Genomic DNA, 25,756 nt, shown 5'->3' with positions numbered 1-25,756 from the left:
CAGAACGAAATTTCAGTGAATCTTGTCAATTTGTGTCGATTCACACAAAAGTGTATCGTTGATCACCAATTTTCATGTTTATGAACGTTCGGAAACGACATTACTCGATTGTAAGGTATGATCTCGAATCGCACGTCGGAAAGCTGTTCAGTTCGAAATGTCAGTGAATCTTGTTAATTTTTATCGAATCACACAAAAGTGTGTCGGTGATCACCAATGTTCATGTTTATGATGGTTCGGAAACGACATCACTCGATTGTAAGGTGTGATCGCGATTCGCACATCGGAAAGCGATTTCCAACGAAATGTCAGTGAATCTTGTCAATTTGTGTCGATTCACACCAAAGTGAATCGGTGATAACCAATTTTCATGTTTATTCACGTTCGGAAACGACATCACTCGATTGTAAGGTGTGATCGCGATTCGCACATCGGAAAGCGTTTCAGAACGAAATGTCAGTGAATCTGGTTAATTTGTATCGAATCACACAAAAGTGTGTCGGTGATCACCAATGTTCATGTTTATGATGGTTCGGAAACGACATCACTCGATTGTAAGGTGTGATCGCGATTCGCACATCGGAAAGCGATTTCCAACGAAATGTCAGTGAATCTTGTCAATTTGTGTCGATTCACACAAAAGTGAATCGGTGATCACCAATTTTCATGTTTATTCACGTTCGGAAACGACATCACTCGATTGTAAGGTGTGATCGCGATTCGCACATCGGAAAGCGATTCAGAACGAAATGTCAGTGAATCTGGTTAATTTGTGTCGATTCACACAAGAGTATATCGGTGATCTCCAATTTTCACGTTTATGAACGTTCGGAAACGACATCACTCGATTGTAAGGTGTGATCGCGATTCGCACATCGGAAAGCGTTTCAGAACGAAATGTCAGTGAATCTTTTTAATTTGTGTCGATTCACACAAAAATGTATCGGTGATCTCCAATTTTCACGTTTATGAACGTTCTCAAACTACATCACTCGATTGTAAGTTATGATCTCGAATCGCACGTCGGAAAGCTGTTCAGTTCGAATTGTCAGTGAATCTTGTTAATTTTTATCGAATCACACAAAAGTGTGTTGGTGATCACCAATTTTCATGTTTATGAACGTTCGGAAATGACATCACTCGATTGTAAGTTATGATCTCGGATCGCACGTCGGAAAGCTGTTCTGTTCGAAATGTCAGTGAATCTTCTTGATTTGTTGCGATTCTCACAAAAGTATATCGGTGAGCACCAAGTTTCACGTTTATGAACGTTCGGAAATGACATCACTCGATTGTAAGGTATGATCTCGAATCGCACGTCGGAAGGCTGTTCTGTTCGAAATGTGAGTGAATGTTGTTAAATTGTATCGATTCACACAAAAGTTTATCGGTGATCACCAATTTTCAACTTTATGAACGTTCGGAAACGACATCACTCGATTGTAAGGTATGATCTCGAATCGAACGTCGGAAAGCGGTTCAGTTCGAAATGTCAGTGAATCTGGTTAATTTGTGTCGATTCACACAAAAGTATATCGGTGATCTCCAATTTTCACGTTTATGAACGTTCGGAAACGACATCACTCGACTGTAATGTATGATCTCGATTCGCACATCGGAAAGCGATTCAGAACGAAATGTCAGTGAATCTTGTCATTTTCACGTTTATGAACGTTCGGATACGACATAACTTGATTGTTAGTTATGATCTCGAATCGCACGTTGGATACCGATTCTGTTCGAATTGTCAGTGAATCTTGATAATTTGTAACGATTCTCACAAAAGTTTATTTGTGATCACCAATTGTCATATTTGTAAACGTACAGAAACGACATCGTTCGATTGTCAGTTCCGCTCTCGAATCGCATTTCGGATTGCGATTCTGATAGCAATGTCGGAAAAAATTGTTGATTTGAAACGATTAACACAAAAGATTATCGCTGATTACCTATTTTCATGTTTATGAAAGATTGGAAACGTTCACCGATTAACGTCACATATCAACAATTTTACAGACATTTAGTATCGCAATCCGAAGGGCCATTTGAGATCTGAACTGACAATCGAGCGATGAAAACGTTTCCGAGCGTTCATAAACATGAAGATTGTTGATCACCAATAAAATTTTTGTTCAATTCATGACAAATTAACAATATTCAATGACATTTCGATTCGAGATCATAAATTACAATCGAGTGATGTCGTTTCCGAACGTTCATAAACACGAAAATTGGTGATCACCGATACACTTTTGTGTGAATCGACACAAATTAACAAGATTCACTGACATTTCGTTCTGAATCGCTTTCCGATGTGCAAATCGAGATCATACATTACAATCGAGTGATGTCGTTTCCGAACCATCATAAACGTGAAAATTGGTGATCACCGATAAACTTTTGTGTAAATCGATAAAAATTAACGAGATTTACTGACATTTCGAACTGAACAGCTTTCCGACATGCGATTCGAGATCATACCTTACAATCGAGTGATGTCGTTTCCGAACGTTCATAAACATGAAAATTGGTGATCACCGATACACTTTTGTGTGAATCGACACAAATTAACAAGATTCACTGACATTTCGTTCTGAATCGCTTTCCGATGTGCGAATCGACATCATACCTTACAATCGAGTGATGTCGTTTCCGAACGTGCATAAACATGCACATTGGTGATCACCGATACACTTTTGTGTGAATCGATAAAAATTAACAAGATTCACTGACATTTCGAACTGAACAGCTTTCCGACGTGCGATTCGAGATCATACATTACAATCGAGTGATGTCGTTTCCGAACGTTCATAAACACGAAAATTGGTGATCACCGATACACTTTTGTGTGAATCGACACAAATTAACAAGATTCACTGACATTTCGTTCTGAATCGCTTTCCGATGTGCAAATCGAGATCATACATTACAATCGAGTGATGTCGTTTCCGAACCATCATAAACGTGAAAATTGGTGATCACCGATAAACTTTTGTGTGAATCGATACAATTTAACAACATTCACTCACATTTCGAACAGAACAGCTTTCCGACGTGCGATTCGAGATCATACCATACAATCGAGTGATGTCGTTTCCGAACGTTCATAAACATGAAAATTGGTGATCACCGATACACTTTTGTGTGAATCGACACAAATTAACAAGATTCACTGACATTTCGTTCTGAATCGCTATCCGATGTGCGAATCGACATCATACCTTACAATCGAGTGATGTCGTTTCCGAACGTGCATAAACATGGACATTGGTGATCACCGATACACTTTTGTGTGAATCGATAAAAATTAACAAGATTCACTGACATTTCGAACTGAACAGCTTTCCGACGTGCGATTCGAGATCATACGTTACAATCGAGTGATGTCGTTTCCGAACGTTCATAAACATGATTATTGGTGATCACCGATACACTTTTGTGTGAATCGATACAATTTAAAACATTCACTGACATTTCGAACAGAACAGCTTTCCGACGTGCGATTCGAGATCATACCTTACAATCGAGTGATGTCGTTTCCGAACGTTCATAAAGTTGACAATTGGTGATCACCGATAAACTTTTGTGTGAATCGATAAATTTAACAACATTCACTCACATTTCGAACAGAACAGCTTTCCGACGTGCGATTCGAGATCATACCTTACAATCGAGTGATGTCATTTCCGAACGTTCATAAACGTGAAACTTGGTGCTCACCAATACACTTTTGTGAGAATCGCAACAAATCAAGAAGATTCACTGACATTTCGAACAGAACAGCTTTCCGACGTGCGATCCGAGATCATAACTTACAATCGAGTGATGTCATTTCCGAACGTTCATAAACATGAAAATTGGTGATCACCGATACACTTTTGTGTGAATCGATAAAAATTAACAAGATTCAATGACATTTCGAACTGAACAGCTTTTCGACGTGCGATCCGAGATCATACATTACAATCGAATGATGTCGTTTCCGAACGTTCATAAACGTAAAAATTGGTGATCACCGATACACTTTTGTGTGAATCGATACAATTTAGCAACATTCGCTGATATTTCGAACAGAACAGCTTTCCAACGTGCGATTTGAAATCATAAGTTACAATCGAGTGATGTCGTTTCCGAACGTTCATAAACATGAAAATTTGTGATCACCGATACACTTTTGTTCGAATCGATACAAATTAACAAGGTTCCCTGACATTCCGGTCTTAATCGCTTTCCGACGTGTAATGATCTCGAATCGAACGTCGGAAATCGATTCAGAACGAAATGTCAGTGAATCTGATTAATTTGTGTCGATTCACACAAAAGTGTATCGGTGATCACCAATTTTCACGATTATGAACGTTCGGAAATGACGTTACTCGATCGTAAGTTATGATCTCGGATTGCACGTCGAAAAGCTGTTCTGTTCGAAATGTCAGTAAATCTTGTTAATTTTTATCGATTTGCACAAAAGTTTATCGGTGATCACCAATTTTCACGTTTATGATGGTTCGGAAACGACATCACTCGATTGTAAGGTGTGATCGCGATTCGCACATCGGAAAGCGTTTCAGAACGAAATGTCAGTGAATCTGGTTAATTTGTATCGAATCACACAAAAGTGTGTCGGTGATCACCAATGTTCATGTTTATGATGGTTCGGAAACGACATCACTCGATTGTAAGGTGTGATCGCGATTCGCACATCGGAAAGCGATTTCCAACGAAATGTCAGTGAATCTTGTCAATTTGTGTCGATTCACACAAAAGTGAATCGGTGATCACCAATTTTCATGTTTATTCACGTTCGGAAACGACATCACTCGATTGTAAGGTGTGATCGCGATTCGCACATCGGAAAGCGATTCAGAACGAAATGTCAGTGAATCTGGTTAATTTGTGTCGATTCACACAAAAGTATATCGGTGATCTCCAATTTTCACGTTTATGAACGTTCGGAAACGACATCACTCGATTGTAAGGTGTGATCGCGATTCGCACATCGGAAAGCGTTTCAGAACGAAATGTCAGTGAATCTTTTTAATTTGTGTCGATTCACACAAAAATGTATCGGTGATCTCCAATTTTCACGTTTATGAACGTTCTCAAACTACATCACTCGATTGTAAGTTATGATCTCGAATCGCATATCGGAAAGCTGTTCAGTTCGAATTGTCAGTGAATCTTGTTAATTTTTATCGAATCACACAAAAGTGTGTTGGTGATCACCAATTTTCATGTTTATGAACGTTCGGAAATGACATCACTCGATTGTAAGTTATGATCTCGGATCGCACGTCGGAAAGCTGTTCTGTTCGAAATGTCAGTGAATCTTCTTGATTTGTTGCGATTCTCACAAAAGTATATCGGTGAGCACCAAGTTTCACGTTTATGAACGTTCGGAAATGACATCACTCGATTGTAAGGTATGATCTCGAATCGCACGTCGGAAGGCTGTTCTGTTCGAAATGTGAGTGAATGTTGTTAAATTGTATCGATTCACACAAAAGTTTATCGGTGATCACCAATTTTCAACTTTATGAACGTTCGGAAACGACATCACTCGATTGTAAGGTATGATCTCGAATCGAACGTCGGAAAGCGGTTCAGTTCGAAATGTCAGTGAATCTGGTTAATTTGTGTCGATTCACACAAAAGTATATCGGTGATCTCCAATTTTCACGTTTATGAACGTTCGGAAACGACATCACTCGACTGTAATGTATGATCTCGATTCGCACATCGGAAAGCGATTCAGAACGAAATGTCAGTGAATCTTGTCATTTTCACGTTTATGAACGTTCGGATACGACATAACTCGATTGTTAGTTATGATCTCGAATCGCACGTTGGAAACCGATTCTGTTCGAATTGTCAGTGAATCTTGATAATTTGTAACGATTCTCACAAAAGTTTATTTGTGATCACCAATTGTCATATTTGTAAACGTACAGAAACGACATCGTTCGATTGTCAGTTCCGCTCTCGAATCGCATTTCGGATTGCGATTCTGATAGCAATGTCGGAAAAAATTGTTGATTTGAAACGATTAACACAAAAGATTATCGCTGATTACCTATTTTCATGTTTATGAAAGATTGGAAACGTTCACCGATTAACGTCACATATCAACAATTTTACAGACATTTAGTATCGCAATCCGAAGGGCCATTTGAGATCTGAACTGACAATCGAGCGATGAAAACGTTTCCGAGCGTTCATAAACATGAAGATTGTTGATCACCAATAAAATTTTTGTTCAATTCATGACAAATTAACAATATTCAATGACATTTCGATTCGAGATCATAAATTACAATCGAGTGATGTCGTTTCCGAACGTTCATAAACACGAAAATTGGTGATCACCGATACACTTTTGTGTGAATCGACACAAATTAACAAGATTCACTGACATTTCGTTCTGAATCGCTTTCCGATGTGCAAATCGAGATCATACATTACAATCGAGTGATGTCGTTTCCGAACCATCATAAACGTGAAAATTGGTGATCACCGATATACTTTTGTGTAAATCGATAAAAATTAACGAGATTTACTGACATTTCGAACTGCACAGCTTTCCGACATGCGATTCGAGATCATACCTTACAATCGAGTGATGTCGTTTCCGAACGTTCATAAACATGAAAATTGGTGATCACCGATACACTTTTGTGTGAATCGACACAAATTAACAAGATTCACTGACATTTCGTTCTGAAGCGCTTTCCGATGTGCGAATCGAGATCATACATTACAATCGAGTGATGTCGTTTCCGAACGTGCATAAACATGCACATTGGTGATCACCGATACACTTTTGTGTGAATCGATAAAAATTAACAAGATTCACTGACATTTCGAACTGAACAGCTTTCCGAGGTGCGATTCGAGATCATACATTACAATCGAGTGATGTCGTTTCCGAACGTTCATAAACACGAAAATTGGTGATCACCGATACACTTTTGTGTGAATCGACACAAATTAACAAGATTCACTAACATTTCGTTCTGAATCGCTTTCCGATGTGCAAATCGAGATCATACATTACAATCGAGTGATGTCGTTTCCGAACCATCATAAACGTGAAAATTGGTGATCACCGATAAACTTTTGTGTGAATCGATACAATTTAACAACATTCACTCACATTTCGAACAGTACAGCTTTCCGACGTGCGATTCGAGATCATACCATACAATCGAGTGATGTCGTTTCCGAACGTTCATAAACATGAAAATTGGTGATCACCGATACACTTTTGTGTGAATCGACACAAATTAACAAGATTCACTGACATTTCGTTCTGAATCGCTTTCCGATGTGCGAATCGACATCATACCTTACAATCGAGTGATGTCGTTTCCGAACGTGCATAAACATGCACATTGGTGATCACCGATACACTTTTGTGTGAATCGATAAAAATTAACAAGATTCACTGACATTTCGAACTGAACAGCTTTCCGACGTGCGATTCGAGATCATACATTACAATCGAGTGATGTCGTTTCCGAACGTTCATAAACATGATTATTGGTGATCACCGATACACTTTTGTGTGAATCGATACAATTTAAAACATTCACTGACATTTCGAACAGAACAGCTTTCCGACGTGCGATTCGAGATCATACCTTACAATCGAGTGATGTCGTTTCCGAACGTTCATAAAGTTGACAATTGGTGATCACCGATAAACTTTTGTGTGAATCGATAAATTTAACAACATTCACTCACATTTCGAACAGAACAGCTTTCCGACGTGCGATTCGAGATCATACCTTACAATCGAGTGATGTCATTTCCGAACGTTCATAAACGTGAAACTTGGTGCTCACCAATACACTTTTGTGAGAATCGCAACAAATCAAGAAGATTCACTGACATTTCGAACAGAACAGCTTTCCGACGTGCGATCCGAGATCATAACTTACAATCGAGTGATGTCATTTCCGAACGTTCATAAACATGAAAATTGGTGATCACCGATACACTTTTGTGTGAATCAATAAAAATTAACAAGATTCAATGACATTTCGAACTGAACAGCTTTTCGACGTTCGATCCGAGATCATACATTACAATCGAATGATGTCGTTTCCGAACGTTCATAAACGTAAAAATTGGTGATCACCGATACACTTTTGTGTGAATCGATACAATTTAGCATCATTCGCTGATAGTTCGAACAGAACAGCTTTCCAACGTGCGATTTGAAATCATAAGTTACAATCGAGTGATGTCGTTTCCGAACGTTCATAAACATGAAAGTTTGTGATCACCGATACACTTTTGTTCGAATCGACACAAATTAACAAGGTTCCCTGACATTCCGGTCTTAATCGCTTTCCGACGTGTAATGATCTCGAATCGAACGTCGGAAATCGATTCAGAACGAAATGTCAGTGATCTGATTAATTTGTGTCGATTCACACAAAAGTGTATCGGTGATCACCAATTTTCACGATTATGAACGTTCGGAAATGACGTTACTCGATCGTAAGTTATGATCTCGGATTGCACGTCGAAAAGCTGTTCTGTTCGAAATGTCAGTAAATCTTGTTAATTTTTATCGATTTGCACAAAAGTTTATCGGTGATCACCAATTTTCACGTTTATGATGGTTCGGAAACGACATCACTCGATTGTAAGGTGTGATCGCGATTCGCACATCGGAAAGCGATTCAGAACGAAATGTCAGTGAATCTGGTTAATTTGTGTCGATTCACACAAAAGTATATCGGTGATCTCCAATTTTCACGTTTATGGAACGTTCGGAAACGACATCACTCGATTGTAATGTATGATCTCGATTCGCACATCGGAAAGCGATTCAGAACGAAATGTCAGTGAATCTTGTCAATTTGTGTCGATTCACACAAAAGTGTATCGGTGATCACCAATTTTCACGTTTATGATGGTTCGGAAACGACATCACTCGATTGTAAGATGTGATCGCGATTCGCACATCGGAAAGCGATTCAGAACGAAATGTCAGTGAATCTGGTTAATTTGTGTCGATTCACACAAAAGTATATCGGTGATCTCCAATTTTCACGTTTATGAACGTTCGGAAACGACATCACTCGATTGTAATGTATGATGATCTCGATTCGCACATCGGAAAAGCGATTCAGAACGAAATTTCAGTGAATCTTGTCAATTTGTGTCGATTCACACAAAAGTGTATCGTTGATCACCAATTTTCATGTTTATGAACGTTCGGAAACGACATTACTCGATTGTAAGGTATGATCTCGAATCGCACGTCGGAAAGCTGTTCAGTTCGAAATGACAGTGAATCTTGTTAATTTTTATCGAATCACACAAAAGTGTGTCGGTGATCACCAATGTTCATGTTTATGATGGTTCGGAAACGACATCACTCGATTGTAAGGTGTGATCGCGATTCGCACATCGGAAAGCGATTTCCAACGAAATGTCAGTGAATCTTGTCAATTTGTGTCGATTCACACCAAAGTGAATCGGTGATAACCAATTTTCATGTTTATTCACGTTCGGAAACGACATCACTCGATTGTAAGGTGTGATCGCGATTCGCACATCGGAAAGCGTTTCAGAACGAAATGTCAATGAATCTGGTTAATTTGTATCGAATCACACAAAAGTGTGTCGGTGATCACCAATGTTCATGTTTATGATGGTTCGGAAACGACATCACTCGATTGTAAGGTGTGATCGCGATTCGCACATCGGAAAGCGATTTCCAACGAAATGTCAGTGAATCTTGTCAATTTGTGTCGATTCACACAAAAGTGAATCGGTGATCACCAATTTTCATGTTTATTCACGTTCGGAAACGACATCACTCGATTGTAAGGTGTGATCGCGATTCGCACATCGGAAAGCGATTCAGAACGAAATGTCAGTGAATCTGGTTAATTTGTGTCGATTCACACAAGAGTATATCGGTGATCTCCAATTTTCACGTTTATGAACGTTCGGAAACGACATCACTCGATTGTAAGGTGTGATCGCGATTCGCACATCGGAAAGCGTTTCAGAACGAAATGTCAGTGAATCTTTTTAATTTGTGTCGATTCACACAAAAATGTATCGGTGATCTCCAATTTTCACGTTTATGAACGTTCTCAAACTACATCACTCGATTGTAAGTTATGATCTCGAATCGCACGTCGGAAAGCTGTTCAGTTCGAATTGTCAGTGAATCTTGTTAATTTTTATCGAATCACACAAAAGTGTGTTGGTGATCACCAATTTTCATGTTTATGAACGTTCGGAAATGACATCACTCGATTGTAAGTTATGATCTCGGATCGCACGTCGGAAAGCTGTTCTGTTCGAAATGTCAGTGAATCTTCTTGATTTGTTGCGATTCTCACAAAAGTATATCGGTGAGCACCAAGTTTCACGTTTATGAACGTTCGGAAATGACATTACTCGATTGTAAGGTATGATCTCGAATCGCACGTCGGAAGGCTGTTCTGTTCGAAATGTGAGTGAATGTTGTTAAATTGTATCGATTCACACAAAAGTTTATCGGTGATCACCAATTTTCACGATTATGAACGTTCGGAAATGACGTTACTCGATCGTAAGTTATGATCTCGGATTGCACGTCGAAAAGCTGTTCTGTTCGAAATGTCAGTAAATCTTGTTAATTTTTATCGATTTGCACAAAAGTTTATCGGTGATCACCAATTTTCACGTTTATGATGGTTCGGAAACGACATCACTCGATTGTAAGGTGTGATCGCGATTCGCACATCGGAAAGCGATTCAGAACGAAATGTCAGTGAATCTGGTTAATTTGTGTCGATTCACACAAAAGTATATCGGTGATCTCCAATTTTCACGTTTATGGAACGTTCGGAAACGACATCACTCGATTGTAATGTATGATCTCGATTCGCACATCGGAAAGCGATTCAGAACGAAATGTCAGTGAATCTTGTCAATTTGTGTCGATTCACACAAAAGTGTATCGGTGATCACCAATTTTCACGTTTATGATGGTTCGGAAACGACATCACTCGATTGTAAGATGTGATCGCGATTCGCACATCGGAAAGCGATTCAGAACGAAATGTCAGTGAATCTGGTTAATTTGTGTCGATTCACACAAAAGTATATCGGTGATCTCCAATTTTCACGTTTATGAACGTTCGGAAACGACATCACTCGATTGTAATGTATGATGATCTCGATTCGCACATCGGAAAAGCGATTCAGAACGAAATTTCAGTGAATCTTGTCAATTTGTGTCGATTCACACAAAAGTGTATCGTTGATCACCAATTTTCATGTTTATGAACGTTCGGAAACGACATTACTCGATTGTAAGGTATGATCTCGAATCGCACGTCGGAAAGCTGTTCAGTTCGAAATGACAGTGAATCTTGTTAATTTTTATCGAATCACACAAAAGTGTGTCGGTGATCACCAATGTTCATGTTTATGATGGTTCGGAAACGACATCACTCGATTGTAAGGTGTGATCGCGATTCGCACATCGGAAAGCGATTTCCAACGAAATGTCAGTGAATCTTGTCAATTTGTGTCGATTCACACCAAAGTGAATCGGTGATAACCAATTTTCATGTTTATTCACGTTCGGAAACGACATCACTCGATTGTAAGGTGTGATCGCGATTCGCACATCGGAAAGCGTTTCAGAACGAAATGTCAGTGAATCTGGTTAATTTGTATCGAATCACACAAAAGTGTGTCGGTGATCACCAATGTTCATGTTTATGATGGTTCGGAAACGACATCACTCGATTGTAAGGTGTGATCGCGATTCGCACATCGGAAAGCGATTTCCAACGAAATGTCAGTGAATCTTGTCAATTTGTGTCGATTCACACAAAAGTGAATCGGTGATCACCAATTTTCATGTTTATTCACGTTCGGAAACGACATCACTCGATTGTAAGGTGTGATCGCGATTCGCACATCGGAAAGCGATTCAGAACGAAATGTCAGTGAATCTGGTTAATTTGTGTCGATTCACACAAGAGTATATCGGTGATCTCCAATTTTCACGTTTATGAACGTTCGGAAACGACATCACTCGATTGTAAGGTGTGATCGCGATTCGCACATCGGAAAGCGTTTCAGAACGAAATGTCAGTGAATCTTTTTAATTTGTGTCGATTCACAAAAAATGTATCGGTGATCTCCAATTTTCACGTTTATGAACGTTCTCAAACTACATCACTCGATTGTAAGTTATGATCTCGAATCGCACGTCGGAAAGCTGTTCAGTTCGAATTGTCAGTGAATCTTGTTAATTTCTATCGAATCACACAAAAGTGTGTTGGTGATCACCAATTTTCATGTTTATGAACGTTCGGAAATGACATCACTCGATTGTAAGTTATGATCTCGGATCGCACGTCGGAAAGCTGTTCTGTTCGAAATGTCAGTGAATCTTCTTGATTTGTTGCGATTCTCACAAAAGTATATCGGTGAGCACCAAGTTTCACGTTTATGAACGTTCGGAAATGACATTACTCGATTGTAAGGTATGATCTCGAATCGCACGTCGGAAGGCTGTTCTGTTCGAAATGTGAGTGAATGTTGTTAAATTGTATCGATTCACACAAAAGTTTATCGGTGATCACCAATTTTCACGATTATGAACGTTCGGAAATGACGTTACTCGATCGTAAGTTATGATCTCGGATTGCACGTCGAAAAGCTGTTCTGTTCGAAATGTCAGTAAATCTTGTTAATTTTTATCGATTTGCACAAAAGTTTATCGGTGATCTCCAATTTTCACGTTTATGAACGTTCGGAAACGACATCACTCGATTGTAAGGTGTGATCGCGATTCGCACATCGGAAAGCGATTTCCAACGAAATGTCAGTGAATCTTGTCAATTTGTGTCGATTCACACAAAAGTGAATCGGTGATCACCAATTTTCATGTTTATTCACGTTCGGAAACGACATCACTCGATTGTAAGGTGTGATCGCGATTCGCACATCGGAAAGCGATTCAGAACGAAATGTCAGTGAATCTGGTTAATTTGTGTCGATTCACACAAGAGTATATCGGTGATCTCCAATTTTCACGTTTATGAACGTTCGGAAACGACATCACTCGATTGTAAGGTGTGATCGCGATTCGCACATCGGAAAGCGTTTCAGAACGAAATGTCAGTGAATCTTTTTAATTTGTGTCGATTCACACAAAAATGTATCGGTGATTTCCAATTTTCACGTTTATGAACGTTCTCAAACTACATCACTCGATTGTAAGTTATGATCTCGAATCGCACGTCGGAAAGCTGTTCAGTTCGAATTGTCAGTGAATCTTGTTAATTTTTATCGAATCACACAAAAGTGTGTTGGTGATCACCAATTTTCATGTTTATGAACGTTCGGAAATGACATCACTCGATTGTAAGTTATGATCTCGGATCGCACGTCGGAAAGCTGTTCTGTTCGAAATGTCAGTGAATCTTCTTGATTTGTTGCGATTCTCACAAAAGTATATCGGTGAGCACCAAGTTTCACGTTTATGAACGTTCGGAAATGACATCACTCGATTGTAAGGTATGATCTCGAATCGCACGTCGGAAGGCTGTTCTGTTCGAAATGTGAGTGAATGTTGTTAAATTGTATCGATTCACACAAAAGTTTATCGGTGATCACCAATTTTCAACTTTATGAACGTTCGGAAACGACATCACTCGATTGTAAGGTATGATCTCGAATCGAACGTCGGAAAGCGGTTCAGTTCGAAATGTCAGTGAATCTGTTTAATTTGTGTCGATTCACACAAAAGTATATCGGTGATCTCCAATTTTCACGTTTATGAACGTTCGGAAACGACATCACTCGACTGTAATGTATGATCTCGATTCGCACATCGGAAAGCGATTCAGAACGAAATGTCAGTGAATCTTGTCATTTTCACGTTTATGAACGTTCGGATACGACATAACTCGATTGTTAGTTATGATCTCGAATCGCACGTTGGAAACCGATTCTGTTCGAATTGTCAGTGAATCTTGATAATTTGTAACGATTCTCACAAAAGTTTATTTGTGATCACCAATTGTCATATTTGTAAACGTACAGAAACGACATCGTTCGATTGTCAGTTCCGCTCTCGAATCGCATTTCGGATTGCGATTCTGATAGCAATGTCGGAAAAAATTGTTGATTTGAAACGATTAACACAAAAGATTATCGCTGATTACCTATTTTCATGTTTATGAAAGATTGGAAACGTTCACCGATTAACGTCACATATCAACAATTTTACAGACATTTAGTATCGCAATCCGAAGGGCCATTTGAGATCTGAACTGACAATCGAGCGATGAAACCGTTTCCGAGCGTTCATAAACATGAAGATTGTTGATCACCAATAAAATTTTTGTTCAATTCATGACAAATTAACAATATTCAATGACATTTCGATTCGAGATCATAAATTACAATCGAGTGATGTCGTTTCCGAACGTGCATAAACATGCACATTGGTGATCACCGATACACTTTTGTGTGAATCGATAAAAATTAACAAGATTCACTGACATTTCGATCTGAACAGCTTTCCGACGTGCGATTCGAGATCATACATTACAATCGAGTGATGTCGTTTCCGAACGTTCATAAACACGAAAATTGGTGATCACCGATACACTTTTGTGTGAATCGACACAAATTAACAAGATTCACTGACATTTCGTTCTGAATCGCTTTCCGATGTGCAAATCGAGATCATACATTACAATCGAGTGATGTCGTTTCCGAACCATCATAAACGTGAAAATTGGTGATCACCGATAAACTTTTGTGTGAATCGATACAATTTAACAACATTCACTCACATTTCGAACAGAGCAGCTTTCCGACGTGCGATTCGAGATCATACCATACAATCGAGTGATGTCGTTTCCGAACGTTCATAAACATGAAAATTGGTGATCACCGATACACTTTTGTGTGAATCGACACAAATTAACAAGATTCACTGACATTTCGTTCTGAATCGCTTTCCGATGTGCGAATCGACATCATACCTTACAATCGAGTGATGTCGTTTCCGAACGTGCATAAACATGCACATTGGTGATCACCGATACACTTTTGTGTGAATCGATAAAAATTAACAAGATTCACTGACATTTCGAACTGAACAGCTTTCCGACGTGCGATTCGAGATCATACGTTACAATCGAGTGATGTCGTTTCCGAACGTTCATAAACATGATTATTGGTGATCACCGATACACTTTTGTGTGAATCGATACAATTTAAAACATTCACTGACATTTCGAACAGAACAGCTTTCCGACGTGCGATTCGAGATCATACCTTACAATCGAGTGATGTCGTTTCCGAACGTTCATAAAGTTGACAATTGGTGATCACCGATAAACTTTTGTGTGAATCGATAAATTTAACAACATTCACTCACATTTCGAACAGAACAGCTTTCCGACGTGCGATTCGAGATCATACCTTACAATCGAGTGATGTCATTTCCGAACGTTCATAAACGTGAAACTTGGTGCTCACCAATACACTTTTGTGAGAATCGCAACAAATCAAGAAGATTCACTGACATTTCGAACAGAACAGCTTTCCGACGTGCGATCCGAGATCATAACTTACAATCGAGTGATGTCATTTCCGAACGTTCATAAACATGAAAATTGGTGATCACCGATACACTTTTGTGTGAATCGATAAAAATTAACAAGATTCAATGACATTTCGAACTGAACAGCTTTTCGACGTGCGATCCGAGATCATACATTACAATCGAATGATGTCGTTTCCGAACGTTCATAAACGTAAAAATTGGTGATCACCGATACACTTTTGTGTGAATCGATACAATTTAGCAACATTCGCTGATATTTCGAACAGAACAGCTTTCCAACGTGCGATTTGAAATCATAAGTTACAATCGAGTGATGTCGTTTCCGAACGTTCATAAACATGAAAATTTGTGATCACCGATACACTTTTGTTCGAATCGATACAAATTAACAAGGTTCCCTGACATTCCGGTCTTAATCGCTTTCCGACGTGTAATGATCTCGAATCGAACGTCGGAAATCGATTCAGAACGAAATGTCAGTGAATCTGATTAATTTGTGTCGATTCACACAAAAGTGTATCGGTGATCACCAATTTTCACGATTATGAACGTTCGGAAATGACGTTACTCGATCGTAAGTTATGATCTCGGATTGCACGTCGAAAAGCTGTTCTGTTCGAAATTTCAGTAAATCTTGTTAATTTTTATCGATTTGCACAAAAGTTTATCGGTGATCACCAATTTTCACGTTTATGATGGTTCGGAAACGACATCACTCGATTGTAAGGTGTGATCGCGATTCGCACATCGGAAAGCGATTCAGAACGAAATGTCAGTGAATCTGGTTAATTTGTGTCGATTCACACAAAAGTATATCGGTGATCTCCAATTTTCACGTTTATGAACGTTCGGAAACGACATCACTCGATTGTAATGTATGATCTCGATTCGCACATCGGAAAGCGATTCAGAACGAAATGTCAGTGAATCTTGTCAATTTGTGTCGATTCACACAAAAGTGTATCGGTGATCACCAATTTTCACGTTTATGATGGTTCGGAAACGACATCACTCGATTGTAAGATGTGATCGCGATTCGCACATCGGAAAGCGATTCAGAACGAAATGTCAGTGAATCTGGTTAATTTGTGTCGATTCACACAAAAGTATATCGGTGATCTCCAATTTTCACGTTTATGAACGTTCGGAAACGACATCACTCGATTGTAATGTATGATGATCTCGATTCGCACATCGGAAAAGCGATTCAGAACGAAATTTCAGTGAATCTTGTCAATTTGTGTCGATTCACACAAAAGTGTATCGTTGATCACCAATTTTCATGTTTATGAACGTTCGGAAACGACATTACTCGATTGTAAGGTATGATCTCGAATCGCACGTCGGAAAGCTGTTCAGTTCGAAATGTCAGTGAATCTTGTTAATTTTTATCGAATCACACAAAAGTGTGTCGGTGATCACCAATGTTCATGTTTATGATGGTTCGGAAACGACATCACTCGATTGTAAGGTGTGATCGCGATTCGCACATCGGAAAGCGATTTCCAACGAAATGTCAGTGAATCTTGTCAATTTGTGTCGATTCACACCAAAGTGAATCGGTGATAACCAATTTTCATGTTTATTCACGTTCGGAAACGACATCACTCGATTGTAAGGTGTGATCGCGATTCGCACATCGGAAAGCGTTTCAGAACGAAATGTCAGTGAATCTGGTTAATTTGTATCGAATCACACAAAAGTGTGTCGGTGATCACCAATGTTCATGTTTATGATGGTTCGGAAACGACATCACTCGATTGTAAGGTGTGATCGCGATTCGCACATCGGAAAGCGATTTCCAACGAAATGTCAGTGAATCTTGTCAATTTGTGTCGATTCACACCAAAGTGAATCGGTGATAACCAATTTTCATGTTTATTCACGTTCGGAAACGACATCACTCGATTGTAAGGTGTGATCGCGATTCGCACATCGGAAAGCGTTTCAGAACGAAATGTCAGTGAATCTGGTTAATTTGTATCGAATCACACAAAAGTGTGTCGGTGATCACCAATGTTCATGTTTATGATGGTTCGGAAACGACATCACTCGATTGTAAGGTGTGATCGCGATTCGCACATCGGAAAGCGATTTCCAACGAAATGTCAGTGAATCTTGTCAATTTGTGTCGATTCACACAAAAGTGAATCGGTGATCACCAATTTTCATGTTTATTCACGTTCGGAAACGACATCACTCGATTGTAAGGTGTGATCGCGATTCGCACATCGGAAAGCGATTCAGAACGAAATGTCAGTGAATCTGGTTAATTTGTGTCGATTCACACAAGAGTATATCGGTGATCTCCAATTTTCACGTTTATGAACGTTCGGAAACGACATCACTCGATTGTAAGGTGTGATCGCGATTCGCACATCGGAAAGCGTTTCAGAACGAAATGTCAGTGAATCTTTTTAATTTGTGTCGATTCACACAAAAATGTATCGGTGATCTCCAATTTTCACGTTTATGAACGTTCTCAAACTACATCACTCGATTGTAAGTTATGATCTCGAATCGCACGTCGGAAAGCTGTTCAGTTCGAATTGTCAGTGAATCTTGTTAATTTTTATCGAATCACACAAAAGTGTGTTGGTGATCACCAATTTTCATGTTTATGAACGTTCGGAAATGACATCACTCGATTGTAAGTTATGATCTCGGATCGCACGTCGGAAAGCTGTTCTGTTCGAAATGTCAGTGAATCTTCTTGATTTGTTGCGATTCTCACAAAAGTATATCGGTGAGCACCAAGTTTCACGTTTATGAACGTTCGGAAATGACATCACTCGATTGTAAGGTATGATCTCGAATCGCACGTCGGAAGGCTGTTCTGTTCGAAATGTGAGTGAATGTTGTTAAATTGTATCGATTCACACAAAAGTTTATCGGTGATCACCAATTTTCAACTTTATGAACGTTCGGAAACGACATCACTCGATTGTAAGGTATGATCTCGAATCGAACGTCGGAAAGCGGTTCAGTTCGAAATGTCAGTGAATCTGGTTAATTTGTGTCGATTCACACAAAAGTATATCGGTGATCTCCAATTTTCACGTTTATGAACGTTCGGAAACGACATCACTCGACTGTAATGTATGATCTCGATTCGCACATCGGAAAGCGATTCAGAACGAAATGTCAGTGAATCTTGTCATTTTCACGTTTATGAACGTTCGGATACGACATAACTTGATTGTTAGTTATGATCTCGAATCGCACGTTGGATACCGATTCTGTTCGAATTGTCAGTGAATCTTGATAATTTGTAACGATTCTCACAAAAGTTTATTTGTGATCACCAATTGTCATATTTGTAAACGTACAGAAACGACATCGTTCGATTGTCAGTTCCGCTCTCGAATCGCATTTCGGATTGCGATTCTGATAGCAATGTCGGAAAAAATTGTTGATTTGAAACGATTAACACAAAAGATTATCGCTGATTACCTATTTTCATGTTTATGAAAGATTGGAAACGTTCACCGATTAACGTCACATATCAACAATTTTACAGACATTTAGTATCGCAATCCGAAGGGCCATTTGAGATCTGAACTGACAATCGAGCGATGAAAACGTTTCCGAGCGTTCATAAACATGAAGATTGTTGATCACCAATAAAATTTTTGTTCAATTCATGACAAATTAACAATATTCAATGACATTTCGATTCGAGATCATAAATTACAATCGAGTGATGTCGTTTCCGAACGTTCATAAACACGAAAATTGGTGATCACCGATACACTTTTGTGTGAATCGACACAAATTAACAAGATTCACTGACATTTCGTTCTGAATCGCTTTCCGATGTGCAAATCGAGATCATACATTACAATCGAGTGATGTCGTTTCCGAACCATCATAAACGTGAAAATTGGTGATCACCGATAAACTTTTGTGTAAATCGATAAAAATTAACGAGATTTACTGACATTTCGAACTGAACAGCTTTCCGACATGCGATTCGAGATCATACCTTACAATCGAGTGATGTCGTTTCCGAACGTTCATAAACATGAAAATTGGTGATCACCGATACACTTTTGTGTGAATCGACACAAATTAACAAGATTCACTGACATTTCGTTCTGAATCGCTTTCCGATGTGCGAATCGACATCATACCTTACAATCGAGTGATGTCGTTTCCGAACGTGCATAAACATGCACATTGGTGATCACCGATACACTTTTGTGTGAATCGATAAAAATTAACAAGATTCACTGACATTTCGAACTGAACAGCTTTCCGACGTGCGATTCGAGATCATACATTACAATCGAGTGATGTCGTTTCCGAACGTTCATAAACACGAAAATTGGTGATCACCGATACACTTTTGTGTGAATCGACACAAATTAACAAGATTCACTGACATTTCGTTCTGAATCGCTTTCCGATGTGCAAATCGAGATCATACATTACAATCGAGTGATGTCGTTTCCGAACCATCATAAACGTGAAAATTGGTGATCACCGATAAACTTTTGTGTGAATCGATACAATTTAACAACATTCACTCACATTTCGAACAGAACAGCTTTCCGACGTGCGATTCGAGATCATACCATACAATCGAGTGATGTCGTTTCCGAACGTTCATAAACATGAAAATTGGTGATCACCGATACACTTTTGTGTGAATCGACACAAATTAACAAGATTCACTGACATTTCGTTCTGAATCGCTATCCGATGTGCGAATCGACATCATACCTTACAATCGAGTGATGTCGTTTCCGAACGTGCATAAACATGGACATTGGTGATCACCGATACACTTTTGTGTGAATCGATAAAAATTAACAAGATTCACTGACATTTCGAACTGAACAGCTTTCCGACGTGCGATTCGAGATCATACGTTACAATCGAGTGATGTCGTTTCCGAACGTTCATAAACATGATTATTGGTGATCACCGATACACTTTTGTGTGAATCGATACAATTTAAAACATTCACTGACATTTCGAACAGAACAGCTTTCCGACGTGCGATTCGAGATCATACCTTACAATCGAGTGATGTCGTTTCCGAACGTTCATAAAGTTGACAATTGGTGATCACCGATAAACTTTTGTGTGAATCGATAAATTTAACAACATTCACTCACATTTCGAACAGAACAGCTTTCCGACGTGCGATTCGAGATCATACCTTACAATCGAGTGATGTCATTTCCGAACGTTCATAAACGTGAAACTTGGTGCTCACCAATACACTTTTGTGAGAATCGCAACAAATCAAGAAGATTCACTGACATTTCGAACAGAACAGCTTTCCGACGTGCGATCCGAGATCATAACTTACAATCGAGTGATGTCATTTCCGAACGTTCATAAACATGAAAATTGGTGATCACCGATACACTTTTGTGTGAATCGATAAAAATTAACAAGATTCAATGACATTTCGAACTGAACAGCTTTTCGACGTGCGATCCGAGATCATACATTACAATCGAATGATGTCGTTTCCGAACGTTCATAAACGTAAAAATTGGTGATCACCGATACACTTTTGTGTGAATCGATACAATTTAGCAACATTCGCTGATATTTCGAACAGAACAGCTTTCCAACGTGCGATTTGAAATCATAAGTTACAATCGAGTGATGTCGTTTCCGAACGTTCATAAACATGAAAATTTGTGATCACCGATACACTTTTGTTCGAATCGATACAAATTAACAAGGTTCCCTGACATTCCGGTCTTAATCGCTTTCCGACGTGTAATGATCTCGAATCGAACGTCGGAAATCGATTCAGAACGAAATGTCAGTGAATCTGATTAATTTGTGTCGATTCACACAAAAGTGTATCGGTGATCACCAATTTTCACGATTATGAACGTTCGGAAATGACGTTACTCGATCGTAAGTTATGATCTCGGATTGCACGTCGAAAAGCTGTTCTGTTCGAAATGTCAGTAAATCTTGTTAATTTTTATCGATTTGCACAAAAGTTTATCGGTGATCACCAATTTTCACGTTTATGATGGTTCGGAAACGACATCACTCGATTGTAAGGTGTGATCGCGATTCGCACATCGGAAAGCGTTTCAGAACGAAATGTCAGTGAATCTGGTTAATTTGTATCGAATCACACAAAAGTGTGTCGGTGATCACCAATGTTCATGTTTATGATGGTTCGGAAACGACATCACTCGATTGTAAGGTGTGATCGCGATTCGCACATCGGAAAGCGATTTCCAACGAAATGTCAGTGAATCTTGTCAATTTGTGTCGATTCACACAAAAGTGAATCGGTGATCACCAATTTTCATGTTTATTCACGTTCGGAAACGACATCACTCGATTGTAAGGTGTGATCGCGATTCGCACATCGGAAAGCGATTCAGAACGAAATGTCAGTGAATCTGGTTAATTTGTGTCGATTCACACAAAAGTATATCGGTGATCTCCAATTTTCACGTTTATGAACGTTCGGAAACGACATCACTCGATTGTAAGGTGTGATCGCGATTCGCACATCGGAAAGCGTTTCAGAACGAAATGTCAGTGAATCTTTTTAATTTGTGTCGATTCACACAAAAATGTATCGGTGATCTCCAATTTTCACGTTTATGAACGTTCTCAAACTACATCATTCGATTGTAAGTTATGATCTCGAATCGCATATCGGAAAGCTGTTCAGTTCGAATTGTCAGTGAATCTTGTTAATTTTTATCGAATCACACAAAAGTGTGTTGGTGATCACCAATTTTCATGTTTATGAACGTTCGGAAATGACATCACTCGATTGTAAGTTATGATCTCGGATCGCACGTCGGAAAGCTGTTCTGTTCGAAATGTCAGTGAATCTTCTTGATTTGTTGCGATTCTCACAAAAGTATATCGGTGAGCACCAAGTTTCACGTTTATGAACGTTCGGAAATGACATCACTCGATTGTAAGGTATGATCTCGAATCGCACGTCGGAAGGCTGTTCTGTTCGAAATGTGAGTGAATGTTGTTAAATTGTATCGATTCACACAAAAGTTTATCGGTGATCACCAATTTTCAACTTTATGAACGTTCGGAAACGACATCACTCGATTGTAAGGTATGATCTCGAATCGAACGTCGGAAAGCGGTTCAGTTCGAAATGTCAGTGAATCTGGTTAATTTGTGTCGATTCACACAAAAGTATATCGGTGATCTCCAATTTTCACGTTTATGAACGTTCGGAAACGACATCACTCGACTGTAATGTATGATCTCGATTCGCACATCGGAAAGCGATTCAGAACGAAATGTCAGTGAATCTTGTCATTTTCACGTTTATGAACGTTCGGATACGACATAACTCGATTGTTAGTTATGATCTCGAATCGCACGTTGGAAACCGATTCTGTTCGAATTGTCAGTGAATCTTGATAATTTGTAACGATTCTCACAAAAGTTTATTTGTGATCACCAATTGTCATATTTGTAAACGTACAGAAACGACATCGTTCGATTGTCAGTTCCGCTCTCGAATCGCATTTCGGATTGCGATTCTGATAGCAATGTCGGAAAAAATTGTTGATTTGAAACGATTAACACAAAAGATTATCGCTGATTACCTATTTTCATGTTTATGAAAGATTGGAAACGTTCACCGATTAACGTCACATATCAACAATTTTACAGACATTTAGTATCGCAATCCGAAGGGCCATTTGAGATCTGAACTGACAATCGAGCGATGAAAACGTTTCCGAGCGTTCATAAACATGAAGATTGTTGATCACCAATAAAATTTTTGTTCAATTCATGACAAATTAACAATATTCAATGACATTTCGATTCGAGATCATAAATTACAATCGAGTGATGTCGTTTCCGAACGTTCATAAACACGAAAATTGGTGATCACCGATACACTTTTGTGTGAATCGACACAAATTAACAAGATTCACTGACATTTCGTTCTGAATCGCTTTCCGATGTGCAAATCGAGATCATACATTACAATCGAGTGATGTCGTTTCCGAACCATCATAAACGTGAAAATTGGTGATCACCGATATACTTTTGTGTAAATCGATAAAAATTAACGAGATTTACTGACATTTCGAACTGCATAGCTTTCCGACATGCGATTCGAGATCATACCTTACAATCGAGTGATGTCGTTTCCGAACGTTCATAAACATGAAAATTGGTGATCACCGATACACTTTTGTGTGAATCGACACAAATTAACAAGATTCACTGACATTTCGTTCTGAAGCGCTTTCCGATGTGCGAATCGAGATCATACATTACAATCGAGTGATGTCGTTTCCGAACGTGCATAAACATGCACATTGGTGATCACCGATACACTTTTGTGTGAATCGATAAAAATTAACAAGATTCACTGACATTTCGAACTGAACAGCTTTCCGAGGTGCGATTCGAGATCATACATTACAATCGAGTGATGTCGTTTCCGAACGTTCATAAACACGAAAATTGGTGATCACCGATACACTTTTGTGTGAATCGACACAAATTAACAAGATTCACTAACATTTCGTTCTGAATCGCTTTCCGATGTGCAAATCGAGATCATACATTACAATCGAGTGATGTCGTTTCCGAACCATCATAAACGTGAAAATTGGTGATCACCGATAAACTTTTGTGTGAATCGATACAATTTAACAACATTCACTCACATTTCGAACAGTACAGCTTTCCGACGTGCGATTCGAGATCATACCATACAATCGAGTGATGTCGTTTCCGAACGTTCATAAACATGAAAATTGGTGATCACCGATACACTTTTGTGTGAATCGACACAAATTAACAAGATTCACTGACATTTCGTTCTGAATCGCTTTCCGATGTGCGAATCGACATCATACCTTACAATCGAGTGATGTCGTTTCCGAACGTGCATAAACATGCACATTGGTGATCACCGATACACTTTTGTGTGAATCGATAAAAATTAACAAGATTCACTGACATTTCGAACTGAACAGCTTTCCGACGTGCGATTCGAGATCATACATTACAATCGAGTGATGTCGTTTCCGAACGTTCATAAACATGATTATTGGTGATCACCGATACACTTTTGTGTGAATCGATACAATTTAAAACATTCACTGACATTTCGAACAGAACAGCTTTCCGACGTGCGATTCGAGATCATACCTTACAATCGAGTGATGTCGTTTCCGAACGTTCATAAAGTTGACAATTGGTGATCACCGATAAACTTTTGTGTGAATCGATAAATTTAACAACATTCACTCACATTTCGAACAGAACAGCTTTCCGACGTGCGATTCGAGATCATACCTTACAATCGAGTGATGTCATTTCCGAACGTTCATAAACGTGAAACTTGGTGCTCACCAATACACTTTTGTGAGAATCGCAACAAATCAAGAAGATTCACTGACATTTCGAACAGAACAGCTTTCCGACGTGCGATCCGAGATCATAACTTACAATCGAGTGATGTCATTTCCGAACGTTCATAAACATGAAAATTGGTGATCACCGATACACTTTTGTGTGAATCAATAAAAATTAACAAGATTCAATGACATTTCGAACTGAACAGCTTTTCGACGTTCGATCCGAGATCATACATTACAATCGAATGATGTCGTTTCCGAACGTTCATAAACGTAAAAATTGGTGATCACCGATACACTTTTGTGTGAATCGATACAATTTAGCATCATTCGCTGATAGTTCGAACAGAACAGCTTTCCAACGTGCGATTTGAAATCATAAGTTACAATCGAGTGATGTCGTTTCCGAACGTTCATAAACATGAAAGTTTGTGATCACCGATACACTTTTGTTCGAATCGACACAAATTAACAAGGTTCCCTGACATTCCGGTCTTAATCGCTTTCCGACGTGTAATGATCTCGAATCGAACGTCGGAAATCGATTCAGAACGAAATGTCAGTGATCTGATTAATTTGTGTCGATTCACACAAAAGTGTATCGGTGATCACCAATTTTCACGATTATGAACGTTCGGAAATGACGTTACTCGATCGTAAGTTATGATCTCGGATTGCACGTCGAAAAGCTGTTCTGTTCGAAATGTCAGTAAATCTTGTTAATTTTTATCGATTTGCACAAAAGTTTATCGGTGATCACCAATTTTCACGTTTATGATGGTTCGGA

Source organism: Venturia canescens, chromosome 8 (genome assembly GCF_019457755.1).
Source record: "Venturia canescens isolate UGA chromosome 8, ASM1945775v1, whole genome shotgun sequence".
Lineage (NCBI taxonomy): Eukaryota > Metazoa > Arthropoda > Insecta > Hymenoptera > Ichneumonidae > Venturia > Venturia canescens.
Note: the sequence above shows the minus strand (reverse complement) of the source record.